This window comes from Lygodium microphyllum, chromosome 26 (assembly GCF_053477565.2).
Source record: "Lygodium microphyllum isolate KBCC chromosome 26, Lygodium_microphyllum_v1.1.10, whole genome shotgun sequence".
NCBI lineage: Eukaryota > Viridiplantae > Streptophyta > Polypodiopsida > Schizaeales > Lygodiaceae > Lygodium > Lygodium microphyllum.
In genome coordinates, this window is record NC_141160.1 from 20103750 (window position 1) to 20113555 (window position 9806).

The window sequence follows — 9806 nt, forward strand, 5'->3', positions numbered from 1 at the left end:
GATTTTCAGCTCATTACAACAAAGCAACTCAAATGGGAGTTTAAGAAATGCTCACAAATCTTTGTTTTGCAATTAAATAAGGACAATTCTGATTAGCCCTCCGTAGTATCTCATGATTCAATCTTGCAGGTCTTACTTGAGGAATACAATGACTTATTTCAGATGCCTACATCCCTCCCTCCCAAGAGACAAGTGGACCATCCACTTGACCTAGAGCCCCATTCCAAGCCAGTGAATAAACCCCCCTATAGACTCTCCAAGTGTGAGTGTGAAGAGGTTGCAAAGAAAATCAAGGAGTTGTTGGAGATGGGTTTCATTGAACCGAGTTCTTTCCCTTATGCATCCCTTGTCCTCCTAGTAAAAAAGAAAGATGGCTCCTTTTGCATGTGCATTGACTACAGAGATTTGAACAAAATTACAATGAAGAACCACTACCCCATCCCATGGATTGATGATTTGCTGGATGAGTTAAAGGGGCATGATTTTTCACTAAGATTGACTTGCACTCTGGCTACCATCAGATTCATATATGCGGGCAGGAGATGAGGTCAAAACGGCCTTTAGGATTGATCGTGGACTTTATCATTTTCTTGTGATGCCTTTTGGGTTGACTAACACCCCTGCCACCTTTCAAAGCCTCATGAACAAAATCCTATAGCCCTTTTTGTTCAAGTTCGTGCTTGTTTTCTTTGATGAAATCCTCATTTACAGCAAGTCATCTATGGAGCACTTGACACACATTCGGAGGGTGTTTGACATATTGAGAGAACATTGACTCTTTGCTAAGGAGAGCAAATGTATATTCATGCACACATTTTTGGAGTACTTGGGACACATTTTGAGCAAAAATGATATACATACTGACTTGAAGAAGGTGCAATGTGTTAGAGATTGGCCCACTCCTTCCACCACCACTTCTTTGCATGGCTTCCTTGGTCTCTCTTCATTCTACAGATGCTTCATTAAGTGCTATGCCACCATTGCAGGACCTTCCTTTGACTAATCGCTTAAAAAAAGAGTCATTCTTTTGGGATGCCACTACGAATCATAGCTTCAAACAGTTAAAAGATGCGCTTACTTCAACCCCCATCCTTGTTTTCCTTGACTTCTCTAAGCTATTTACCATTCATTGTGATGCCAGTGGTTGGGATATTGGTGTAGTATTGTCGCAAGAGCATGGTGTGATTGCATTTGAAGGCCACAAGCTTGATGGGAGGGAGATGCAAATGAATGTATATGACCAGTTGGCCATCCTCCGTGCCATCAAGAAATGGTAGCACTATTTGTATGGTAGCCACTTCCAAGTAAAAAGTGACCATCGAGTCCTCTAGTACTTCTTGATTCAATCTGCTTTGACTCCTAAGCAAAGGCGATGGGTGGCAACCTTACAGAACTATGACTTTGATATTTCACACACTCGGGGCAATGATAATATTGTGGTGGATTCACTCTCTTGAATGTGGGTATGAAGAGTGTCCTCTATCTCAGAATTGCACAATGATTGGGTTGAAGAGCTCTAAGAGGCTTACTGGTTAGATGATCACTTCAGCCACACATTTCAGAAATTATAGCATGGGGTTATGGTTGAAAACACCCAATATCAGCTCAAGCATGGCCTTATTTGGTCCCGTGGGAAGATTGTCATCCCACACACTTCCCCCTTCACACAGAAGATCATGGAGAAGATGCATTCTTGCCTCACTACTGGTCACTTGGGTGTTTTTAAAACATATGACAGGATTGCCAAGAGCTTTCATTGGAAAGGCTTATGGAGGGACGTCAAGGACTTTGTGACCAAATGTGTTCCATGCCAACAAAAGAAGGATAGTACACTCAGGCCCACTGGCCTCTTGCAGCCTCTTCCTATCCCTGAAGGGAAATGGACTCACATCACAATGGACTTTATCTTTGGCCTTCCTGCAACTAAGAAAGGGTGGAACAATATCTATGTGGTAGTTGATCACCTCATCAAAGCTGCCCCCATTATCCCCACTAAGATCCAATATATTGCCTCTCAGGTGGCCACTCAGTTTATGGAAAATGTCTTCAAGATGCATGGCTTACCACAAGTCATAATACATGATTGGGATGCAAAGTTTATGAGAAACTTCTGGCAGACAATTTTCACATCCATGGGGACCAAGCTTGCTCCATCCACTGGATACCACCCTCAGACTGATGGCCAAACTGAGAGAGTGAACAAAAGGCTTGAGACATATTTGAGGCACTTTTTCCATGATGTACAACATAGTTGGGATATGTGGCTTCACTTGGCTGAGTTTGCATATAATAACTCCACACACTCTAGCATTGGAGTTTTCCCTTTTGGGGCCTTATATGGATATAAGGTTCCCCTTCCTACAATCTTGTTTTATGATAAGATCAACCCTCAAAGTCAAGCTAAATTGGATCCCATGCAAGCTTTACTTTAGCAATGCAAAATGAATCTTCAAAAGGCCCAAACACACATGAAACTCTATGCTGATGAAAAACGAAGGCATTTGGAATTCCAAGAGGGGGAATTGGTCCTTTTGAAAGTGCCTAAGTCTTGCTACTCAACTCTCAAAGAGGGTAGCAGTAACAAGCTGGTCCATCACTTCTATGGCCCATATCGGATCTTGAAGAGAGTTAGTGACTGGGCCTATTGCTTAGAACTCCCCCCTACCACCAAAGTCCACAATGTGTTTTATATCAGCTAGTTGAAACCCTTTGTAGGCTCCTCAATGGACTATGTGGAAGAACTCCCTCCCATAGATGAAGAGGGAATCACTCAATATGTTCCTGAAGCAATCATTGAGCAGTGAGATAAGCACTTACGGTCCAAATCCATCAAATAATATCTCATCAAATGGCAAGGCCTACCCTTGGAAGAAGCCTCTTGACACCTAGCAACCATCCTCAATGAATTTCCCTACTCCGTGAACCCCAACGGCTGGAGGACTACTAGCTGGCCATCCCCCAAATTGCCCACCCTTTGCCGATAGACTGCACACTATTTTAGAACAGTTTGTACTTACTCACATCATATGCATGTGCATTCTACATAGGCTGAAAGTACTCGTCATAAGCTCCGTTTCGACATATGGTACACCCTATTTGGAGCAGCCTAGCAAAAGTTGTGACCACTTTACTTCAGCAGCCTGGTCCTAGACTGCATGCTATCCCTAGTCTCTCCACACCTAATCTTCATTGTCAAAGGGCTCTGAGTAGTACTCTACAATGCTCCCTTAGCCCACCCATCATTCCCCTCTATTTCTCATTGTTTTTTAGCGAAAAAACCTTCCAAGTGGGGATGGATTGTAACAAGCGGATACACACCGACTAGGATTTAGACACCCCATCACATTGACCAGGGTATTTAAGGTGTAAGAGCCCCAGATTAGGGCAAGAAGTTATTATCAAGGTCATACTCTTCACCTTCATCTCCAACTTCCATGGCTTCCTTCTCCCTTATCTCTTTCTCTCTATTCTTCTAGTCTTCTTCCTTATTCTTCTTGCTCCCTTTCTCTCTCCTCAGCTCTCCTTCTCTCTCCTCTCAGCTTCTTTCATTACATTCTCGACCATGTGAAGACCTAATACTCTTACACTTGCTTGTCCACAATGACTTGTACATGATTTTGCTAATGAGGAAAAGAGAGACCATTTACTCCTCATCATGGTATTCTAGCCCTTTTCACATGGTCTTTAAGTTGAATAAAACTATGCTTGAAATTTCTCTATTCTAATGTTATCATTTAATTAATGCTTTAACATAGGAAAAATCATGGTCCTTTTTTACCTATTAGATACTACAATCATTATTATCCCTTTGTACTTTTATATGGAAATCATCATTAGCCCTTTGTAGTTTTTAGATCATAGAATCAAAGCAAGGATTACCACTTTGATGCTTGAAGATATAGATGCATTATAGACCTCAACCCATTCATATTATGAACTTGAATTTCACAAATGGATTACTTTTGAAATAAAATTGATTTCTAATTATTGATTACTATTTATATAAATTCTCAAGCACTTAGTTGCATCTACTATTTACTAAATTGTACATGCATTGCATAAATGGATTGATTTTGAGGTTTAAAAATGGAATAATTCATTAAACTTGAATTTTCATTTTAGTATTCCATGATGTGAGATGAATATCCTTGATACTTGGCTCAAAAGAGAGTTAGCATTCATCTATATAAGGAAATTTTAATAATGTAGCAACATATTAATATGGATAATATTTACAACCACTTAGGAGCCAAAAATTGATTAAATTGACAAAACCCACTTAGTTGATATTTCACCATGTAAATGTGTATGTCACCTTAGAGGCCAAATATTACTAGGTAGTGGGTTGAGAGGATGTGTGACCATCACCTCAGCATCATTGGACCCACACGTCAACAATATAACCTAATTTCGGAGATAGCATGATTCAAACCTTGTCAATATTATCAACTATTGTTGAAAGTGAGTGCAAAGTGTTAGTGTGTCATTACTTAGAAAGTACATACATGTAGGACCCATTGTCGAAGGGTTTTCGAAAGCAAAGTTGCATCCACAGAGGATCTTGACGAATTTCAAGATGGAAGATCAATCAAGCAAATAAGAAAGATGAGAAAATGATGCCAAGACTCTGTTTTATATGTTCAATGAAGCATAACCAATCGTCCCGTGAATCTAGTTCCAAGAAACTTCTTTCTACAAAATCCAAATGCTCTTCTTCCTGTTTTCTCCAAAGATTTAGACTGCTCAGTTGAAAAAGTTAAACCAAGACAAGTTACCCTTCAAGGACTCTTACTAAATATAAGAGTTTTAGCTTTAATCTTATGCTCTCTTTCTCCTCTCAGCCGACTGCTGATATGAAGCATGAAATCTCATTTCAGTATTTGAGTCTGTTGTTATGTCAATAGTTTATTCAGAATTTTCATGAATGGACAAACCACAAAATACATCGTTGTTGGTGGAAATATCATTTTGATCTCCTGTTTCAGTTCCTCTACTTTCTGTCATGGAATGCACTTGCAAAACGTCAGCTTCTTAAGTGCATCTTCTTCGTTTTACTCCTAACATTTCATTGAATACAGCTATCAAAGGCTCAGAAAATAAAGCTGTACTAACTATAGAGAGTGTTTTCAGAGAGGTTCCAAGAGGAACTAAGGGAAGAGACAGTATCAACTTGCTGATTCAGAGCCAGAAGAGCATTATCAATGGTGAGAAGGTAGCTATGGCTTGCATTCACTTTGTCTTCTTGACCTTTTCTATCTCAAGCGCACGTAGTGCATCACCTTCCAGGCTGCAAAGGCTTTACCCTTCCCTGTAATTACAATGGCACTAAATTTAGGTAGTGCATCCTGTCTGTTATAGCCTTCACCATTAGCATTTAAATGATTCTCTCTGTTTTTTTGGTGATCTATAGGGTGCCCATTTTCATCAACTCGAGGTAGAGTTACCACAATACCACTTCCAACTGCAGAGTCGAGGAATTGGCACTCTGCTTTTATTTGAAAATATTTTTCTCTGCGAGATTTGCAGATTGTTGCATGCTCAACGTAAGTGCTATCAGTAACAAAGTGCCCAAGCAAAAACTCCCACACTTCTCCCCTTATGAAAGGATGCGCATCCCCCTCCTTGTATCCGTATCAAAAACCTGTCAATTGTAGCTCTCCACTTCTTCTCAGTTAGCGTTTTGCCCACCTATTTAGGATGAAACCTTGAGGCCGTGACATCAGTGCTATATGCACGAACCTTGTAATAAAGATCTGGATCATCCATATTAGACGTCTTGCTCACTGCGGCATCAATAGCTGAATTCAATCCTTATGGAATGACGGAAGCCTTCGTGATATTGCAATGGAATCAATATGTCAAAATCCTGCACTTGCTTTGGCTCAATTGGCGATTCTATCTGGGCTGTTCTCTCCCTCCCGGAGTCACCCTGGTCCCAGTCTTAATCACTCCCTTTGTCCCATCGTCTTTTCCCTCGTCACCAGCTGCATTATCTCCTCTCTGGTCACCATCTACAGCACATTGTCAGAGCTTCTCAGCTACCTCTTGCTCCCCTTCGTCCCGCTGATCTCCAGCACGTTGTCCCAGACCTGCTGAAGCTACCATCTTCATCCACCATCCACTTCAGATCATTGCAGCCTCCAAACGTCTTCCATTGTTGCAGAGCTCCTTTGACATTCTTTATCGCAGCCATAATCTCGTCCTTCCCCTTTACTCTAGCGTCTTCTTGTCTTCAGTTCTCGATACACTTGTCTTCCGTCATCTTATTTGTCCGTTTGGATTCGTCCCTCCTTCGTCAACTTTGGCACTTCTCCATCTGTGTCTCTGGATCTCTGAGAACGCCGTCTCTTTCTCTCTCTCTCTCTCTCTCTCTGTCTGGGTCTCTAAGAACTGTCTCTCTCTCTCACGCAAGATTTTTTTTTCTCTTTCCCCCCAAAAGCCTCCTTTCAAAAATAGCATCTGTGTTAAAATAACCATCCCTAGCTTTTCCTTTCCCCAGGCTAAATTTGCTATAGTCATAGCGTAGTCCAAGGTCTTGAATTGAATCATCCAAAGTAAACGTGTGATTGTCATGATTATAAGTCCCAATCACATAGTAATCCAATTTGATATTATCCATGCTGGCCTTAAGGACATATTTCACAGTGTCCCCATAAATGGAGGTATCAACACCTGCAGAATCACCCAAAACTGGGATAGGGTAAAATCTAGGCATTCCCACATGCCAATGCTTTCTAATATCAAAGCATAATAAGATCCTATCAATATGATCTGAATTAGATGCAGTAAGCTGAAGATCTAAACCAACCTGACCTTCTACGATCCCCAAAAGTTCCTAAACTTGTTCAACTGTAGCACTCTCGCCATAAAGACTCAGACTTTTTATAAAGTCTGTAATACAACATTGTGCTCAGCATGTTCACAAAACACGATCTTCGCATCCATAATATTTCCAAACTTCCCATACATGCCCATCACTATGCCTCCAGACTTCTCTCCACTATACTCACACGCAGAAAATAAATGTAAACAGAACGACTAAGTATATACAAAGTAACAAATCCCACACACACAACTTTTGGGTGGATTTCACACCTCTTATGTTCAGCAATACGACATCCACCCCCTCTAATCATGTGCATCCTCCGGATGGGCCAACTACCCATGATCATTATCATCAAGATCCACAAATAGATCAATCTCTTCATTGTGCATTTCCGGTATATCAACAAGATTATTTGTCGTATCATCTGTCTCTTCTATTGGAGTTTCTTCTTGTTGCTCTTCTCTTGCAAATTCTTCCAATGCATAATCTTCATCATCTCTTTTCTTGAAAATCTTGATTCTTTTTCTTGCAATAGGCACTCTAAGCACTGTCCCATCCAATTCTGTCAACTCATATGTTGCATTGTCAAAGACATGTCTGACTATGTACGGCCCAAACCATCTTTTCACCATCTTCCGAAGTGCAGTATGCTGATTTTAAAGGTTGCTATCAAAGACTAATACCCAGTCTCCCTCTTCTATTGCTCTAGGCCGCAAGTGATGCCTACTATCAAACTTGTCCTTATTTCTTAGTCTAGAAACCTTCAACCTATCAATAGCTAGCTGAATATCCTCTGGTCTTCTCTCCAACTGCCGAATCTGAAGAGCTAAGAGCTCCTCTCTCATCAAATCCTCCTGCCAAGGTAAAACTGACCAAGTCAAAGCACAAGTCTCAGTCGGCATAACCGGTTTTTGACCATACATCAACTCTGCAAGCATATATCCTGTGGTAACACTGTGAGTCGTACGATCAGCCCACAAAGCAAATGGTAGAAGTCTCAGCCATTCTCCAATCCGTCCTCTACATGCTTTGGCTAATGCTTTCACTATCGGCGGATGCCCTATTTCACTCTTCCCATTTCCCTCTGGATTGTATGTTGTGGTTAGAGCCAACTTGATTCCTAGTTGGGAGAAAAACTCAGCTTCATTTGCATCCAATTCACCGCAATCCGCAATGATCTTACCCACATATCCATACCTGCACAATATTTCTTCCAATAAGAACTTACACACTGCACTAGTGGTCTTCGTTCTCAAAGATCTGCCCTCAACATGATTAGTAAGATCCTCTCTAGCCAAAACAATATATCTCATCTGCCATAGACCCATAGGCATAGTAACTAAGTCAATGACCCACTTATAATGAATGCATAGCGGATAGGTCGGATGAAGCTCATCTTGATGACTCACTACCGAATACATCTGGCAGTCTCTGCAAGTCTCTACAAAGTGAGAAACATCTCTATACATGCCTTTCCACCAATATTTTTCCTTGATTTTCTCATAAGTAGCCCACACTCCTCTATGACCAGCCCAAGGACTCTCATGAAACTCCCTCATCACCTGTAACTGTGTCTCTTTATCGCAGACAACCCACAAAGGTAATCCACCTCTTTTCTTCGGATGCTTTCAAAGAAATCCGTCCTTGAGAAAATAACCATATGCTTTTCTTCTGATCTTCTTGAACTCTTCATCTGTCTATTCATCTCTTTTGCTTAGTGTACTAAGGTACTTGCCAATTTGCAACCAATCTCCAACATAGAGTTCTTCTATGAAAGCCACAATATCATAGACATGGCAAACATGATCAACCATAGCGGTTGAAATTTTTGCATCATCCTCTTCTGCAAGTAGTATCTTCTCATCATCATATCCGGCTCTAGACAGCATATCTGCCAATCACTGGATTATCCTTCCCTGCTATGTGTTTGAATTCTGGATTTAATGACTTGATGTATGCAATCCATCTCAACTTAGCTATATCCGGAGTAGAGCAACTCGTAATCATACCTATCAATGGCAAGCAATCTGTCTCTACCATAACTGAAGCTCCAATAAAGTACTCCTTGTCACATTTGAGAGCCGTAACAATCCCCAATAACTTCCTCTTAATTTGCAGATATCTCCTCTGTCTCTCGTTTAGGACTTTCGCCCCAAACCGAATAGCAAACCTATTTCCATTTGCATCATCTTGACCCACAACCCAACCTATGCCAATTGGACTAGTGCCACCCGGGAAGAGGCACCCACAAACAGTCGCCACCTCGACGAGGAGACGAACCACCCTTGCGGAGCAACGTCACCGCACGGTGTTGCCGGTACATTTTTGCCAACCGTGGCATCACGTCGGACGCATGGACGACCAATTCCACCCTCTCCCCCGAAGAAGGGGAGAGGGTGTGGGGGAGATAGGGATGCTCAAGCAAGCATGCCCTTGGACGAGCCGCGGGCGCAAGTTGCATTCAAAGACTCGATGATTCGCGGAATTCTGCAATTCACACTACGTATCGCATTTCGCTGTGTTATTCATCGTTGCAAGAGCCAAGATATCCGTTGTTGAGAGTCATTGCGTTTTGTTTTTCGATCCTCCCGAGGGGAGGAATCTCAAACAAGACAAGGTTTATCAAGTTCCTCCTGCCACCCCCACGTGCGGGGAGGGGCAAAGGGTTTATCGAGGCGGCGGCGTGCCCGAACGAGCACGACGGAGGGAGATCGCCCCGAGCAAGGGAGAGAGGTTGAAAGCGTCCCTCCTTCCTCCTCCACCCACACGGTCGCGGGACGACCCCGAAGCATAGCCTCCCCCACTGTCGCCCGACTCCGACGAGGGGAGAGAGGATGCCGACCGCGCCTGACGAACCTACCTATTACCCAGCTTTCGCAAGGCCAAACCCTTGAGCCCACGGTTTCATCAGGCAAGCCCGCTTAATACAATAGGCCTTCCACAATTATAATCCGCTTTCCTGAGAGTAGGAGAAATCTGC

At 42.2% G+C, this 9806-nt stretch overlaps 1 non-coding gene across 1 annotated transcript; it reads right to left on the minus strand.

Annotated features, from left to right (window-relative positions):
* Positions 1-9237: 9237 nt before the first annotated feature.
* Positions 9238-9390, minus strand: LOC148013030 (5.8S ribosomal RNA). The gene has a single exon (XR_015688980.1). It is a non-coding gene; the product is annotated as a 5.8S ribosomal RNA (ribosomal RNA).
* Positions 9391-9806: the final 416 nt, after the last annotated feature.